Consider the following 19,148-nt stretch of genomic DNA (forward strand, 5'->3'; position numbering starts at 1 on the left):
TTCTTGAATACTTGTCTATTCAAAGCACTCAGTTTCATAGTCTTTGCTAACTGTACCCTGACTTTACTCTGAGAAAACACTCACCCTTCACATTTACTTCTCACAGTTCAGATGGAGCTGATCTTCGGCTCCAGCTCCAGTGGGCATGTTCTTCAGGTCTGGCCAATCAGTATGTTCCATGCTCACAATGATTGGCTCAAGAATGCACATATGACAGAGCCCTGGACAATGAGATTCCATTTCAGGACTTAATCTGGAACTATTGCACAGTTATAGGATCTCTGTTTGCTAAGGTGAGAGGATGAATGTCTGGGGCTTGCTGCAGCTGTCTTGGAACCACAGAGAATGGTCAGACCAAGAATGAAGCCAATACAGAGAAAACTGAACCACAAGATGGAGAGAGATCCAGTACTAAGAACCCTCTGTGAGTCCCTGATCCAGCCTTGCGTGAAGCCAGTGATTCCTGGGGGCCCTCTGGTTTTCCTTAAGAAGCTGGTAAATCCCTCCACTTTATTTTCCCCTCAAGGCAGTTTGACTTGCATTCTTCTCATTGCTACCCAAAGAGTCCTGAGTTGTAGAATGGCTGAATGCTGCCTCTTCCTCTGCCAAATGAGTGTATCCTTTATAATTGAAACTATTTTTCCCCAATTAAATATTATATAGAACACAAACACTGCTGTGTATGTGAGAGGAAGCAGGAGTGAGGGGGGAAAATAAAACCTGACCCCTCTGACATTCCTCTAATCCCCTGGTTCTGTGTGGACACCTCTGGGTTAGATGATTCAAAGTTTCCTGCCAATCCTTAGAATTACTAATTTTCCGTACTTAGGAACATTTGTAGCATTCGGTGGGTAGGAACTTCAGGGGCAAAGTGGAGAGCACAGTGAGGAGGAAAAGACACTAACAGGTAAAGAAAACACAGTCAGAGGTCACACACAGGCATTTTCTCCACCTGGTGCTGGTGAAGTTGCCGAATGACCAGAGGTGAGGGCTGCTTGTAAAGTGCTTTAATGTTGGGATACTCTGTGATTTTTGTATCTGTCTCGGGCAGGGCTCCAGGATGTCAAGCACATGCTGAATTGAGAACACTTATGGAGAGAGGTATACTTGGTCCTCATGGTAGTAACAGAACTTAAAGAGCAGCATCACTGGAGCCACTAAAAACTTCCACAGATGGGTGAAAAGCCCACCAGGTTCAACTTGAATGCACCATAATTAGTAGTACTTTTATAGAAAATGTTTTACTGAGCCCCATCTGGGATGAGTTTTGCCATTTAACGCAGTGATTTTTCACCAAATCTGAAGAAAACTTTGAAAAATACACGAGCCTTCAATCTCTCGTCTGCTCTCAAATGCGTACATACAGTTTGCAATCAATTTCAAGGACTCTGTCCTTTCAAAGCCATTTTCATACTGGACCCCAGGAAAAGCACTCCTGCTCTAGACACATGTGTCACACATGCATTTGCTGATCTATTTTTTAAGCCACTGGGATCTTTCTGAATCCAAATTCTTTAAATCGTAGTTTAAGCGACTCTGCTAATTCATTTTGTCAACTGCCATTAACTTTTTCTTTTATTTTGTGAGTTGCTTTGTCTCTGATTTGGTTCACCTCTGAGTATAACCTAAGGAAGAGTTCCTCATTTACTTAACAAATATTTATTGGGAAAATGTATGTGTGATATCATGAAAGTGAAGATAGAGGGTCTTCGTTGCCTTGGAACTTCTGGTCCTGTGGGAAAACACAGGACTTAGGTAACATGAAGTCAGCAGAATCTATCATGTCAGCTCTATCTCTAGAACAAGGGCATTAGATCTGTGGGACTCAGAGTAGCAGGGGACTGGAGTTTGGAGGGGACTCTTGCACCTAAGGCTGTGTAAAGTCTGCCCCTACAACTGTTGCAGCTTTGCAGAAATGTTGGAGGCTTCACAAAAAGAGATACTAACAAAGACTGAGGACTGCTAAGCATGCCCTATCCTATTACCAAACACTTCACTCAAAGGTAAGTTCAGTGAGGCACTTGGCTCTTGAGTGAAAAATTTATGGAGACTCTAAAATCTTTTTGATAAATAAATACCAAAATTTTGATATTTTGCCCATCATGAAAAAATTAATTTTGATCTTTAAAAACTATTTCATGAAAATGTTATCTATCACTCAGATTTTTGATTCTCTCTTAAATTTTGTGCCTGAAGTGAGTGTCTTGCTCATCTCAACCTAGTCCCAGCCCTACCTCACACTGCAGTGACAAGTCACAGCACATGGTTTAGAAATGTTTGCAATGGATCATTTTATAATTTAGTGTGTATAGGATGCATATTGTTATAATAAATATTTGGGATTTTGTGTGTGTGTGTGTGTGTTTGTATGTATGTAACTAATTTGACTTCATGAGATTCTTTAAAAATTTACAGTAAGTGTTTGAGGGTCAGCAGATTGAGATACACAGAGAACATATATGCATCATTTTTGACTCAACACCTCTTAGTTTAGCTTGGAAATCCTGCTGCACAGCACCACATCTGGTTCTGAGGTTTAGCTGTTGTCTACATCTGTCCTAGGTGGTCATAAAGAGCTGGTGGAGGGGGGGCATAGTGGCTCATACCTGTAATCTCAGCACTTTGGGAGGCCGAGGTGGGCAGATCACTTGAACTCAGAAGTTGGAGACCAGGCTGGGCCACTGGCGAAACCCTGCCTCCACCAAAAATACAAAAATGAGCTGGGCCTGGTGACCTGTGCCTATAGTCCCAGCTACTCAGGAGGCTTAGGTGGGAGAAGAGCCTGGGAGGTTGAGGCTGTAAGTAAGTAAGTAAGACCCTGTCCCCCCCGCCCCAAAAAAAAAGAAAAAGAATAGAGCCAGTGAAGGCTGCTGACTGCATGCCCTGTAGCTACATGCCTTGCCCTGAGGCCACTGTTATTTTCCCATTCATGATCCTCCATAGGATCGCTTAGCCCCTCACTTCTGGCTCTGTGTGGCCCTGATCTCTTCTTACTGTCCCAAGTTCCATATCTCTGTCTTCTTCTGTTCCCAATTTTTTACCTGTTCCCCAGTCTCAATACCAGACTTTGTGTTTCATCCCTGACTCCTCTATTGCTGGCATGTAGCGTCTCCCACGCTATTTCTTCGCCATCTGGAACAAGTTCTAGAAGCCTAATTAACTTGTAAAGTGCATTCGGTTTGGATGGCACAACCCATCTTTCTTCCCCGTGACTTGAACCTCCTGACCTTTTCTCATAAAACACTCATGTCCTATTTGCTACCCTGTGCTCTGTTGTCATTAGTTTGTGTTGACAGTTTTATTGTTTCCTGGTGACCCCTGTCCATCCACAATTACTATGGTATGTAGCAACCTATTTATTTCAAAGTTAAATGTGTGGTATAAAAATAAAACCCAAAATTCCACATTCTCGGGGCAAAATCCCAGTTTTAAAATATAATCCACATTCATTCATGTATGTATAAATCCTATTCTAACTTATTTCACTGAATTAGTGGCTAGGTCTCTTAACCACATCCAGAGAACAGTTAGTAACTCTTGGCTTTTTAGAACTCCTAGGCTCTTAAAATTGTGCATATGAATAAACAAACGTTGAAAGAAAATTTTTTCATGGAAGCCAAAATCAACCAAAAATAGATACATTTCAGCAATTACCGCATAAATGGCTTTAAAATATTGGCCTATTAATGAAGATGATTCATTTTCAAAACATCCTGGATTTTGACATGAAATAAGTTTACAGTTATGATACCTGTGTGACCTCATCATAATGTTGGAATTAAAATAATGGAGAAAAAATAGTTTGGTATATAGCAGTATGAAGTGAGGGTGAGGAGACCATGTTCTGTGCGTCAGTTGCTGCCACCGATTATGGAACCGGCTTGGATAAGACGTGAACCGTGTGGATGCCTCACACGGGTAAAAGGAAACCACTAAAGCCGATATAAATTAGCATCACATGGCTACAGACCTATATAAAAAAAATGTTTATCTCTAGTTGCATTCCTGTGATCCGTTTACATAGTAACGGATCGTTATTTGATTTTAAAAGTTGAGAGGCCAGCACAAAGATGCAGAAAGAAAAAAAAAGTCCTGTGTGTTCCACAGGAGGCTAAGAAGTTTGGGATTTTTTCAGATACGTGTAATTCTTCTTCTATGTATATATGTACTCTTTAGACTGAGGATCCAGGTTTTATTAATTTCCATATTCTTTTTATAACTCTGTGGGATTCACATCTTTTGGGAGAATGGACTCTGGGAATAACCACATCTACTTGTAAAAGCATGCCCTTAACAGTTTATCTTTGGATTAATTGGTAAGTTTTATGAGTCAAGTTGCCCTAGGCTTTTTCCTGAGTTTCTTCAGAGAAGCAATGGGAGGCAAAACTAACATTTTTCTGGTGCTTTGGGATCCTTGGTAAGAAGCTATGTGAGAAGCACAAAGTATCGCTCTCATTTGGCAATCGTGATTCGAAGGCATATTGAAGCAGACACTTGAATGCTCCAAATGACAAGATAATCCAGATAAACTTTACGCATCTTGCAGCACTTGAAGTTTCTAAAGCCAAATAGAGTGGAAGGATAAAAGACAAACCAAGTTCCTAAGTTAGTTCATATCCTGTATGTACTTAATGTCTCTCCTTCATACGAATCCCTGCTGCCAGCAACAAATATTACAGCCAAGCACCTAGAGTTGGCCTATCTCCATGTGGACAATTCTATCACATATATGGGCTATGAATTCCAAAAATGAGACTATCTTCTTATGTAACTTGCTTCATTTTAATTAACATAGTACTGAGTAATTAAATAGACTTTTCTACAATATCAGCTGTAATAGCAAAATAGTTCTCCACTATATACACGAAATGAAAATATACTTAATCAATCCCCTATATTTGCATATTAGGAATCTCCACTGTTGGTGACTTACAATGTGAAAAAAGTTTCAATTTGACCTTTTAAGGTTTCCAAAGCTTTTAGTAAAATTTAAACTGACGGGAGACCCAACAGAGTAGGACTCGGAGCCCTGTGAGGTATTATACATTGGGTCAGCAGGGTACAGAACCTGGGGAAGAACTGGAGGCTTCAGTAATAATTTATGTAAAATCATTGTATAAACTGTGGCAAATGCACAAAACATGACATATTAAGACTCAGAAATGACTATCTTTCAGCATAATCTTTCCATGGTCATTTCCTGCTGAAGATATTGGCCTATATTTAATTATCAGCCAAGGTTTATACAGTTTAATGTGGGGTGCATCCTTCTTAGAAGAGTCTTTTTTTTTTTTTGGAGACAGAGTCTCACTGTCGCCAGGCTGGAGCGCAGTGGTGCAATCTTGGGTCACTGCAACCTCTGCCTCCAAGGATATTAGCTCCATCACCTGAAGAGCTAATTCTGGAACTTTTCTGGAGAGTGGGAAAATTAATATAATACCCAATTTGGTCTGATCAAAACATTGAAACTGTTTCTTTAGGTCATGTTCCACTCCTATTACGTAGAATTACTTAGGCCCTGTCTCTCCTTATTTTGCTTTCCAGGATGGCACCTGGGTACAAAAGGTGTCTCCATTTTAGTGGGTCGGAGGGGTCCCTGTCCTTTTCTAGCTCTCGAGTGTTCTCTACCATGCCTCCCACCCAGCCCTCAGACCAGTCTGCTCAGTTCCACCTTCTCCTGTGGTGTCATCTTGCCCAGCACAGCAGGCTCCATGTGAGGGTGGCTGACTCTCAACTCTGATACCCACACCGCAAGGGCCTTGAGGGAGAAGGAGAAGTTTTAAACCAGATCACCCTCTGTTTAGCCACATAGGTTGCTTTCTTAGTTGAGCTGAGTGGCTTTATGTTGGTGTGAGGCCTTCCTCATATCATCTCCTCGTTCAATCCCAAATAGAGAAGAAGGGGCAAGAGCCATCTTTCTTTGAGATTTCTTTGCTTATTCAGCACAAATCACCCTCTGGGCAAAAGTCTGAGGGGAAAATCAGGAGACCTAAGACTGAACATTTGAATCTCATTTCTTTTTTCCCTTTCTGCTCTCTGTAATTCTCCAAGCCAGAAATGGGGAATCTTTTATTTTTCTTTACCTGCATTTTGTTTCCCTACAATTGAGCAAGAGCTTTCCTGCCATTGCCTTCTTGGGGGGAAATAAAATTTTCTTAACTCTAAGAAGAACTCAATGGCTGTGGGTCCTTCCGGATTGGCTGTCGATGTCCTAAAAGAGTAAATAAAAGCATTTGGGAAATCCTTTCTCTCTAAAAAATGCATGGCTCTTAAGCTTATTGACTTTCTGTTATATCCTATTTCATATGTCAGATGCTGAATATTACATCAGTCTTTGTTTTTATTTTTCTTTCCCCAACATCTCCCCAAGCATGTGGATGCTCTACGACATGTACTTGGAAATGCAAAACAAGTAAAGTGCATTAATATTTTACTGTCTCCGATATACGCTTCTATATTATAAATAATAGTAAAAGATAGATATCAGAAAAGAGAAAAATTGTTTTGAAGGAAAGGAGGAAGAATAAATAATAAAGTCCAAGAGTTCATTTTTTTTTTTCAATCCTGGTGAGAGAGAGCAGTTCTAAAGGCATAGACTCTGAGAAAAAACAGAGGGTGTCTGGGCCATATTTTAGGGCCCTAATTTGGTGCATCTATTGGTAGACAGAAATTACTTTGAAAATTAGATGTGGGGCTAGTTATCCTTGATCTGATAAAGGATTAAAGGGTTAAGCTGAAGTATTGCTAAGAGCATTGGAACGATGGCAAGTAATCCAAATTTTCTTTGCTTCAATTTTTTTCTTTACTTTTATGAAGCTGATCAAACCATTCTCTTATCTGTCTTGCTGACCTCAAAGGAATGTGATGGAGAAAAAGATTGATGAAGAATAGAGCTCCCTTTAGAATAAGGTTGAGATATTAGGTTTATTACATCTTTATTGTTACACATCAAGAATGGGCAGCTTTCTTATTCTGTATCTTTAATAATGGAATTGTTGCAAACTGGTGGGCAGTTAAAGACTTTCAAAAGCAGCATGTCTTCCTATTTCATTTCACACTGCCTTATTTCTTGTTTTGATAGAGATTGAGATGAAAGGAGGACTTAGAAATGTGCAGTCATTAGACATGGCAGTGGAATAGCCCGGGTGTGTGTCAGGCAACAGACAATTCCATAGAAAGAGACAGTGAAGAACTTTATGGTTAAAGAGTAGCAGGAAAGATTGTGAAGCAGGAAAATTACGAGTTTTATTATTTAGGCTTGTTTAGCAAGTATATGTAGATACAAAATCCTTGAAGATTTTGAAAACTTCATAATTGGTTTAATTAGGAGCCTCTTTATTTCCCTGTTTTTCCAAAGAATCTCTGTTTAGACAAAAGGTGGTTACCAGCTTTATATGTCATCTTTACCACGATTGTAAAATGTACTTTTTGTTCCTTTTGCAACCCACACACTGATGTAGCACACTGCTTAGCTTTCCCTACTCCTTCTCTAAATCTTATCCTTTTTTCCAGTGTTTTTGTAGCAACACGGACATGCCATCACTTTTTTTTTTTCAGTTGAAAAATACTGTAATAAAGGTAGGCCGCGAATATATTCTGGTGGCATGATTTGTAAATGAGAAATGTTTTTAAAGATGCCTTTCTTGATGAATCCATTAGTGGTGTCTTGGTTTTAAAAAAAAAAAAAAAAAAAAGATGCCAGGGTGGAGTCTCCTTTTCTCCTAAGCACCTCTGATCCCAGTGTACAAATAATGTTTATATTCCAGTTCACAGAAAAAAAAGGAACGTGAAAATATTTCATTGAAAGCTGACAGCTTTAACGAACTTTAAAGGTTAACCCTGGTGCTAGTTAGCATATCTATTCATGTCTCCATCAGTCTATTGAATTACTCAGCTGAACACGCACACAAAAGCAAAACTGGAAAAAAAAATACCCAGAAAGCCAACATTAATAATTCATAAATACTGGAGGCTTGTGACTGACAATTTTCCCCCTACTGTGTTGAAGTCTGTTAAGAACTGAATCCTGATAGCTCCTAAGTTACTTTAGAAACTCAGTGAGCAACCCTGCCCAGGAATGTTAATGTTTCTGTAAGTGGTTAGCTACCGAAACACATTGTGGGTTTTCATCCCCTCAAGCACTTGTTCGTGTTCCTTTGGATTAGTATAAGGTACAGCTTTTCATGAGATGTTTAACTGACAGTTTTTATATTTGAATTTTACAAGCATCTGCAGACCATAAAGAACTCCGAATTCAGCCATAATCCTCTGTTACAAAGTAAATCGGCATTTTTGAACAGATTCCAGATACCAATTATAGCATTAATGAGGATATACAATCACGTTGTCTGCTTGGGCAGGATTAGAAGTGATGCTGCTCCTGACAGGCCTGGCCTGCCTCGGAATTCACAGTCCTTCTTCCTCCATGTACATGAAATTATATTTATTAAATCCTTCCATTAAAAATAGAAGCTATCAACATTTTAATATATTAACTATTTTCCAGGGGATGTAAGGGACAAATACTACCACTGTTGCCTGACGATGAATTGATTTCAAGCTCTTATATAGGAAGAACAAAAAGTCAGGCTTTATGTTATTAGAAACATTTAACAAAGTGCTCCCATGGAGGACCGAGGAGATGGGAACTCCATAGGTTCTCCAGTTGGTACTGATTGCTCTTCTCTACTAGGTTTGCTTCAGAAGGGTTTCCAGGGCGGTGAGCCAATATTTCTACCATTTGTCAATGATGAAGCTTCCTTTTACATTTTCTATTTTAGGGTTTCTAATTGTTATGCCACCTTTGGGGAAAAGCAATGCAAGTGTGTGGATGCAGAGTTTCTCAGACTATTTTGACATGAGGCTATCGGTTAGCTCTCACTGGCCTGCTTCTAAAGGTGAAATGATGGTGACGTTCCAATTTTTAAAACCCTGGCTTGGCTTCCTAAATTGCAGTGCTAGAAATTGGTTTATATTAGGGATAGCTAGAGAAATAACTCAATCTCTGACCTTGTTAGCAACAAGTCTGTTTTCATTTCCTTTAAGTTGCTGTTACAACAATCAGAAACTATTACATTAACTCAGGTCCTTCCTCGTTAAAGTCTTAGCCTCATGAACTGTCACTAAGGGATTTAAGTTTAAAGATTTGCAAGTTGTGGAGTAGACACTCAAAAATAAATGATTGATTCCATATGATTGCTTAATACAGAAGGCATTGACTTTTGTAGTGAGCAATAAATAAAGTCCAAAACATCTATTGAGTACCTTTCCCAGATGAGGAGCTTTACCTGGTATGGTGACTGTATCAGTCATTTATGATAAATGTAAGTTTGAAATCCTGCACTGCTGATTGATAAGTGTGTATGTTGGAGCCTTTGTTTACTGGTCTGCAAATTGGGGATAACAATATTCACCTAAGAGAGTTGCACTGTGGATTAAATAAGATAATGTAGATGGAATACCCAGCAAAATTAACAGTAAATGCTGTTTTCCTTTCCTTCATATCAGAATCAGAACAATCTTTTGAAGAATCTAAACAATCTTTTTGTGTATGTGTGTGTGTGTGTGTGTTCCTTTACTGTAATCCTGTGAGGTAGAAAAGGCAGATGTTAATGAAGATATCGAGACACAATCAAGTTATGTGGTTTGCTCGTTTAATTCAAAATCAGAATTTCAGTCTATTGATTTTCTTTATACTGCTTCTATGAGTATAAACTGCCTTTTGTACCGTTCTATATCAAAATCCAAATTAAATAATAATTACATCACTCCTAATTGTTTCAATCGAAGTTTGTCATTATACTAAAGGTTATAGGTTAATTCTCCTTTGCCCAACACACGTTCATGTAAAAAATCTATTTGCCTATTTTTTTCCTTTGAGGATTTGAGGCCACGTATAACCTAGTAAACCAAAATGAAAGTCACAAAGAAGATATAAAATATCAGGATCAAATAAAAAGGAGATCATAATTATACACATCATAAGGCTTAAACCTTGTTGCCACAGCTGGCTTTCAAATTTGGCTTTAAGCCATTATATAATTCCTTGAGGGCAGTGAGTGATGTAATAAAAAATGACCTCAATCACGTTTTTATAACTGATAAAATACTAAATTTTATATGGCTTGACTATATGATGACATTTGTTAAAAGCTAAAGGTAAACATTACACTCTTAGGGATAACCCTAATGTGTACAAAAATGAAACTTTCTGGCAGTTCAGCTCACTTCATCTCAGTATCTAGAGATGCTTGAGATCCCTGTGGATTGCGTGAGTATTTTTTTGAAACGTTTTCTCTATGTTACAGTTATTTTGCAAAAGTCCCATTAAATTTTTCTCCCAAATTTATGAAATTTATGTGAAAAAATACAAAACAACATATTTTATAATCTTTCTCTTTATTCTTTTCTCTTCCCTATTAATGTAATAACCTATATTAACAGCTCATGTGTATTAGTCCATTCCAGAGCAGAGAGTGCTAAAAATGCAGATACAATACTTCAAAAAATCCTTTTAAATGTATTTGAAAGTTGCATGTCTGAGCTAGGGTTAAAATATAAGAAATAACTGGATAAAATGTCAATATACAAGTATAGACTGATTTTCTATAAGGAAAATAATTAAGATTAAAAATCAATTAAAATTTACAGTAACATCAAATAACATCAACTCTCTAGAATAAATGTAATGGTAGATTTGTAAATCTTCACTGAAAACTAAGTAACTATACAGAAGAAAGTTAAAGAAGACCAAAATAATGGAGGAATAAACCATATTTACTGATTGGAAGGCTAAGTACTAAAAAGATATTAGTTCTCCCATATGGATTTATAGGTCCCATGCAATTCCAGGTTTGTTTATTTATTTTCTGTTTCTCTTGAAAAGTAGCATGCTGATTCTTAAATGTGTATTTAAGAATATACAATTTTTGATGCAAAGAGGCAAGAATAACTAAGATGATCTTGAAGAAGAGGAACCAAGTTGGAGGAAAACATTCTCAAATATGAAGATTAACATAAAGCTGCTATAAGTAATATAGTATGATATTGATATGAAGATGAATACCAATAAAATAGGAGAGAGTTCAAAAAGTGACTCACATATATAAAATCACTTAATTTATGAAAAAGATTATGCTGTAGTACCGTGGGGAAGAGCACTGTGAGGAAAAAGATGGTCTTTTAAATATATAGTGCTGAGTTAATCATACATACACATTTAGAAAAGAATCTTACTCCCATCCTGCATTGCACACATGTGCACATGCACAGACCCCCCCCCCCCCCACACACACACACACAAAATTCTGGGTCCAATCATAGATCTAAACATAAAAAGCAAAACAACAACAAAAGTTCTAGAAAATAATATGGGGATTATAGAGGCAGGAATTTCTCTGTTATATCTAGAACTTTCTGAAGAGATGCAATCTCTTTCAGAGACTCTGCCCAAGGGAAGGAGGGAAGGAGGGGAGTAAAGAAAGTTGGGGTGGGGTTGGAGAGATCCCTGGCTTCTCTGCGATTCCACCTTTAATCCCCTGCCAGTGACTACCTTGCTGGACTGAGGTAAAAATAAAAATGTATTGTCCAGGGAGCTTGGAAATAAAGCAGAGAGGGGAAAAGAAGAGAAATGGATCTGAGAGCACATAAAAAAATTAAAACAAAACAAAACAAACAAAGGCTTTCAGACAATCATTATGTTCAAAATTATTAGTAATGATTTCTTATAGTGCCACTCCTCTTCATTATTTTGGATAAATCTGTTCCATATCAGATGAATCCAAAAGCTCATAAAGGGAATATGGTAATGACTGAAAATAAATTTATTTTATTTCACTCTTCTATTATTTATTACTTACCTTTCTTCAATGTTTAAAAATTCAATTTGATTTTTTTAAAAGAAAAACCTCCAATTTTTTAAAAAGAAATTATAAAGCCACTTAATATTTGTCATCTATCTATCTGAATATATATTCTGAAGTATAACAATGAGTAGAATAACTAGTGTTGCCAATGTATTGAATATAATCCTTGACTCTTATTCAGTCTTTAAATTGTTAGTATGAGCTGAGGGGAAGAAAAAAACCCAACCAACGCCAAATTGGTTCCAAGAATGGCTTTCGTTTTTAGCCAGTGTTACATTTTCACAGGATGGGGAAAAGCTTTAGTGGTCGCATGCTGTTCTTGGGTAATACTTTTTAGTAATGCAAGAGCTTAGTTTGCTGGGTAACTTGATTACTCTAGAGGGCATGCTATTAGCAGAGTGGGAAGAAATCAAAAGAAAACAAAATAATTTACATTAAGGCCACAGACATGCCATACAATACAATTACTTCAGGTTTCATATCAAAAAGCTACTATACTTTTTTTTTTTTTCCATTCTTTTAGCACTGTTGTATTCTGGTAAGGGGTTTTATGAGAGGCAAGAAATGGATGCTAGCCCAGAAAAGCCCAAGAGATTGTTTTGTGAATGAATGAGGCCTGATGGTGGTAATAAGTCCACATGGATTTTTCTTTTTAGGCTCTTTCTAATGAGTTGTGATTATCTATGGATAATCAATTCACTTCTTTTACTTTAGTTTTCACATGGAAATGATCATTCTAGTTTTCATTACAGAAGTGCTATATGCATAAAGGAGGCAATGTATACAAAGTACTTTTGTATACCCAAAAGAAAAGTACAGCGTCCTTCAGAATCATTACCCAGGATCTCATTAATTATTATTCACTTATGTAGTAGGAATTATCATGAGGAAAGAGCATCTTGGAGTTGATATTAGTTAGGACAGTTTAGGTTATGTTGTAGTAACAGATTAATCCCCACATCTCAGTGGCTTAACAGAAAAAAGATTTAATTTATATTCGTTCAGTATATCTTACAGTGGGATGTTTTACTGCAAATGCTGAGATTCAGCCTGAATAAATCCTACTGTTGTTACTGGAAGGTCTTTGTTATTAGAGCTCCCAAGATGGTGGTGGGCCACTCCCAAGATGGCAGCAAGCCTTTTGTTCTCTGACCTGGGGTTCTTGGCCTCACAGTTTCCAAGGAATGGAACCTTGGGCCATGCGGTGAGTGGTATAGCTCTATTAGAAGCCATGGATCACAGAAGAGAACTGTGGAACCCAGCGACTAGTGTTCAGCTCAATTAGAATGAACCCAGGCACTTAGCCTTGCGGGAACAATGGCGAGCTTTTAGCCCAATAGGGAGTGGCAATGGGCGCCTCACTGGATCAGGAGCGCAGTGGACACCCTGCCTGATCCAGAGGGGTGGAAGTCAGCGGCGGGTCTGCCACGGAGGCAAAAAGCAGTGGTGGGTGGCGAGCGAAAGCTCAGCTTGAGCTGTAACAAACACGGACCAGAAGAGTGTGCGGTTGCAAGATTTAATAGAGTGAAAACAGAGCTCCCATACAGTAGGAAGGGACCCAAAGGGGGTTCCCCTGTCCTGGCTTGAATGCCTGGGGTTTATATTCTAATTATTGTCCCTCCCCCGTGCTCTCAGGTGATATATGATTTGGCTTATTTCTTTCCCTCCTGCTTTTAGCCTAAGTTGTATTTTAGTGAGCCCTCTTTACTACCTGTTTGGTCGGGTGTGAGCTGAGTTACAAACCCTGTGCTTAAAAGTGGGTGCGGTCTCCTTCCCAGCTAGGCTTAGGAATTCTATGGAATCTAGCTAGTTCTGCCTCTCACTACCACGTGTTGATGCCAGCTCACAAACATGATTTCCAGGGTCTAGCTAAGAAAGAAAGAGGGAACACAGAACATTTAGACCTATTCTGAAGTTCCTTGACCAGAAGTGGCACAAATCACTTTCACTTGCTTTCCATTGGTTAGAAACAGTCATGTGACTCCAGCTACCTGCAAGACACCTGGGAAGTATAGTCCCTTGTGCCTAGGAAGGAGCAGAGAGCCACAGATAGGTGAACATTGTACTCTTAGCCACAGTCCACTGTATTGAAATGTGCAAAGGAGCTCATCAAAAAGGAGCTATTTACAGATGAAGGTGACCTTTATTACTCATCTCAGGTATGTCATCACAGTAGTGTTTTAGTTTATTTCATTCATGTCTTGCTTCTAATTGGTAGATGGCCAACCAGAAACAATCCTGGGCTTTAAAATGAGGTGTTGGCAGAGACACAATTTCTAACCTCAAGTACCAGACTCTGAACTGACCACAGAGCTCCTCTCTGAGTTTATATCAAGCTGTGAGCCTCTGCTTCCATCAGGAGATCCTTAAATAGTTCATTTTTCCTTCTAGGAGCCTGCTGTTGTGTTCTGGCTAGAGGGAACAGGACCAGGGCCAAGTAAGATCTTGAAATTTAAGATAGAGACATCTGGTCTGAGTTTTCTGAGAAGCTTATTGAATCCTACATTAATCTAGGCACTCATAATACAGAAACTTTATTTTATAGGCAAGTGAAAGAGATAATTTATGTTAAAGATCCTAGCACAGTTCTTGGCATGACTATAGTAGGTGCTCAATAAATGCATCTGTACTTCCTTTGCAAACGAAGTCAAAATTATACTGGTTTGTACTCTATAAGTAAATACTGTTTAGTGGAATTCTCATGTAACAATATTCTTCCTACTCCTGTATTTCCATCAGACCAGTTGTACAATGATGAAGCTATTAGAACTTCTATTCAAAAGAAGGACTTTATTTGAAGCCTTGCACTTGTGAAAGGAAAATATCTTGGGCCCCTAAATTCACCAAGCTAAAGGGAAAATTCATGCGAGGAACTGCTTAGGGCAAACCTGCCTCCCATTCTGTTCAAAGTTATCCCTCTGCTCACGGAGATAGATGCACATCTGAGAATGCAACCATTTGTCTCTCACCTATCTGTGACTTGGAAGCCCTCTCCCGGCTTTGAGTCTTTCTGCCTTTGCTTGGAGTTGTCCCGCCTTTCTATACTGAATCACTGTACTTCTTACAAATATTGATTGATGTTCTCGTGACTCCCTAAAATGTATAAAACCAAGCTGTGCCTCCATCACCTTGGGCACACGTCATCAGGACCTCCTGAGACTGCCTCACAGGTGCATCCTCAACCTTGGCAAAACAAACTTTCTAAATCAACTGACACCTGTCTCAGATTTTCTGGATGTACACACTGGACAAAACAGAAGTGAACAAACTAGCTGAAGTTCCCAATTGTGTTCCTATGGTGTGGGGGTGGGGCAGCAATGGAGACAGAAAGCAAACAAGTAAATGAAGAAAGAAAATATCACTGAGATGTGCTAAGGAGAGAATTGAAAGCGGGTGATGAGGTTGAGAATAAGGAGCTCCTTCAGATAGGTGGTGTAGCAACCCAGGTTCCAGGAAGAAAAACGGAGGCAATCAAGTATTCCAGGAATACGGGGTGGTGTGAATATGGGAGGAGTTGGAGAGTGAAGGCCCAAAAAGCTTCAGCTCTAGAATCAGAGACACTCTCTGCACTCTCACCTGGAAAAGCTGGAACTCAAAGCGAAGTTCAAGAAGTAGCACAATACTAGCTCTTTGAGTAGGATTGTGAAGTGTGTCCATGAGAGTGGCTTTGTCTTACACTCACGAGCTCCCAAGAACGGTGACTTCTGCATTCCACATCTTACTTGAACTCCTGTCCTTGGCAAACCCTAATCTAGAAGCATACAGAAAAGGGGACTCTGGGAAACATAGTCCTCATCCTTAGATGGGTGTGGTGGCTTGGTGCTGAGCTGATAGCCGACAATTTAACACCAATGATCAGTATGACATTTAAGCTGAGTTCTGAATAACAAGAAGGGGTCAGCTTTCCAAAGATCATGGGGAAGAACATTCCAGAGAGAGAGAGTAACCAGCACAAAGGCACTGAAGCTGGAAAAAGCATCTTGAGTTCTCCAGAAACATCAAGGAGGCCAGTGTGCCTGGAGCTGACTGCATGAGAGGAAGACTGATAGGAGATGCTGTTGGAGAGGTAAGCAGGGGCTAAATCATACGGGGTCCTATAAGACATAGTAGGTCCATTAAGGATCTATGTGCCTGACTGGCTTATGTCTGAGCCCCGTGGATAAGGTGTGTGTGGGCAGAAAGCTCACTGAGCTCTTCAAAAAGAGGGACTTGGTGAGATTTAGGGACCCAGACTTTCCTGCCTCAGGCAGTAGAGAGTGCTGTAAAGCAGAGAGGGGTGCTCACCTTATCCTCCCCAGAACACAATAGAGTTTTGCAGCATGGAGAGTTTAGGGGACACAGTGCTGCCCTGGAGCCTGGAGGAAGGGACATTTGGGAGCATCCAGAGACATTTACTCTGGGAAGGATGTCCACTCTTGTACAGTGGTGAAGAACCACAGTGTAAGAATAGAGGTGCTCTAGTAGGTTTGAGTTGTCAACTGACAGACGAATTCAGGAAGAGATGGGAGACCCTCATCCTGCAGCCAGAAATAACAGGATGAACAATGGAACAGACTTGGAGAGGGGACATGAGGGTGAAATATGAGTCAGTAAATGTTAAGGTGACCCTATTTCCCTTGAAGCCTGGGTGAAAACCATGTGGAACCTCAGATTGCGTTGGCTAGGCCCTTGCTTGAATGCTTTCAGAAAGTTAAGGGATATTCATCTCCTTTGGGGAATCCATATAGTGATTTCATTCCCATTGTACATACATGCTTTATTGAAATGACTAGGTTGCTTGGAATTTTTATCAGGCATCTTTTCAAACCCAAAAGCTGTAATTTTAGGCATTTCAGGTCTCCCAACAAAAATACTGGCCAAGGTTGATCAAATACAGGTTGGTCTATGCCCTATGGTGACGTTTGTGGGATGACAAGATGACTGTAATGTCCCTTCTTATTGTCTGAATGCCATGATGGAGAGTTCGTTGGCCTCTTAGTGTGACTGAACCAAGTGCCTACAGTGATAGCTGCTCTGGAGTGCTCCCTAACTTAATTTCTTTACATTTTGATCTCAATTCCACAGTTCCCTGCTGGTGCTTCTTGAGATCACCTCCCAAATAAGTTACTTGCACCTAAATCCTAGTCTCATTGTCGTTTTTTCTGGGAAAGCCCAGCTAAAGACAGTCAACACAGCTGAATGCAGTGAGATGCGTTTGATGCCTCACAAGGTGCGATTCTCACCTAATTGCTAAAACAACTCTATGAGGTAAGGATTTTATTATTATGATTTCCATTTTACATGTGAGGAAAGCAAGACACAGAGTAGTAAAGGAACTTGCTTAAGGTTACCCAGTTAGTAAATGGCATGAGACCTTCACCTCACCTCATTCTCATCCCTTTTACCAATTTCTGATACATTTCATTCCTTTTGGCACCCCGTAAGGAAAATATTTAATCTCCCTGTCATCCTACTTTCTAAAAATTGCTTCTCCCATACACTTCCTTCCTCATTATAATATATAATAATATGGTGCTGTTTTTATAAAATTCCCCTAATCTGAGAACTTCTGTAGAAGCACATATTACCGTTGATGGTAATAACAGGCCACAGGCCTCACCAACATCTTAATGTTCCTCACATTTACCAAAGAATGGCTTGATTGATGTATTTCCCCCCAAGCCCTTGAGACTTGACTGCCTGCTGAGAAGCTGAGCCTTTGAGCCCAAGGCTTGCTCTTTGGAGAGCAGTGATTGTACAAAGGAGAATATGTGTGATGCATTTAGACTGCAATGCCTGTGGGTCCTTACCATGGCTCCTATTTTTGCTCTTGGGAGGAAATCTCAAAATAGTCCACTTTCCTTCACCACCCAATTTGATTTCTTCTCTCACAGTCCCCAAGGCAATAGCGATATGTCTGTCTGTGGTGGCAAAGAGATAGCAGTCTTGAAAAGCTGGAGGGCTACAGAGTTGAATCTATGTATGACTGTAGATGAGTCTCTCTCTTTCTTACTCTCCCTCCCTTTCCTTTTGAGTGTGTGACTACAACTTTGTCTCAGTGTTTGTCCTGAGGTTTGTTTGTTGCAATAGAAATGCTCTCAAAGAGCCTTCAAATATAAATGCAAGAGCTACATAAATTCAGGCCCGTGGAGGTGGACTTTGTGGGGCCTCTCTCTCCTCTCCCTACGAATAGTGTTCACTCTGGCTCCTCTCTTGGCTTCTGCTTTGTCCTCTTCTCTCTCTACCTGTTGCCTTTCCTGCTCACTCCTCTGTTTCCATGACAGTGACCTCAGTGTCCATATTTTTATGATCTTTCAGCTCAGCTTCTTACAACTAAATAAATTGGCTTCTGTATTCCGCCTTCTAATTCCCGGGAGAGAGAATATGAATTGCTCATATGGAGCCAAGAGGCCATCCCCAGCACAACCAATTGGTGGGGATGGTGCTGCTTACTCAACAGGAGTCACCAGTCTCAGAAGATTCTCTCAGTGGCAGCAAAATTGACCTTCATGTTGGATAAAATGTTTTTATCTATGCACATAATTTTTATGTATATTGAATGCCAGCCAATTCCCCAAATCATGCTATAAACATTATTTCGTGTAATCTTTACAATTACCTTGCGATGTAGGTGTAATTATTCCCATTTACAGACACAGACTCTGAGGGTCTGTGGCAATCCTGAAGGAGAGAAGGGCTTAATAGTGTTGGGTGTTATAACATCTCTGCCTCCAATCCCAGTGCCCTTTCTCTACAGGCAAAGCTGGGTGGAAAGACTCGTTAGGAAACCATTTTCCATGCAAACAGCATACTTGGCAGATGTCACTGCTTTCTCAGGAAGAGAAAAGTGAAGTGCATGGAGCACATTTTTATTTTTTAGCTAGATCAGGTCAGCACCCCCCTGCTGAAGGTAGAGCCTGCCTACTGATACATAACGATATTTCAAGATGATGAGCAAGAAAGCTCTGTCCATTCCAGGGCAGAGTTCCCTGGGGACAAGGCTCAAAGAGCAATGAAAAGAGGGTAAGTGAATCATGAAGGCTTTGGAGCAAGGATGAGCACTAGAGCCAGGCATTTACAGTGAAGGGCAGAGTGGGCTGGAGAGGACTCAGGAAGCATTAGAAAAATGATTATCTGCCAACCCGAAATGAGACTCCAAGGAACGCGAGCAGTCCCTCCCACAAAAGGGTTTGTGGAAGTTCTCCCAATTTGCAGGGACCTGCCTGTGGAGTTTGTTCACTCACTCATTGAAAGATATTGGTTATCTTAGGGATTGTGAATAGTATATACCCTATGGTGTGGGAT

General features: G+C 39.8%; 1 long non-coding RNA gene across 1 annotated transcript; it reads left to right on the plus strand.

Annotated features, from left to right (window-relative positions):
- Nucleotides 1-14,851: 14,851 nt before the first annotated feature.
- Nucleotides 14,852-18,331, plus strand: LOC108542629 (uncharacterized). Its single transcript, XR_001889316.1, has 3 exons — nt 14,852-15,930; nt 16,929-17,111; nt 18,162-18,331. It is a non-coding gene; the product is annotated as an uncharacterized LOC108542629 (long non-coding RNA).
- The last annotated feature ends 817 nt before the right edge of the window (nt 18,332-19,148 follow it).

This window comes from Rhinopithecus bieti, unplaced genomic scaffold (genome assembly GCF_001698545.2).
Source record: "Rhinopithecus bieti isolate Rb0 unplaced genomic scaffold, ASM169854v2 scaffold_19708, whole genome shotgun sequence".
NCBI classification, from domain to species: domain Eukaryota; kingdom Metazoa; phylum Chordata; class Mammalia; order Primates; family Cercopithecidae; genus Rhinopithecus; species Rhinopithecus bieti.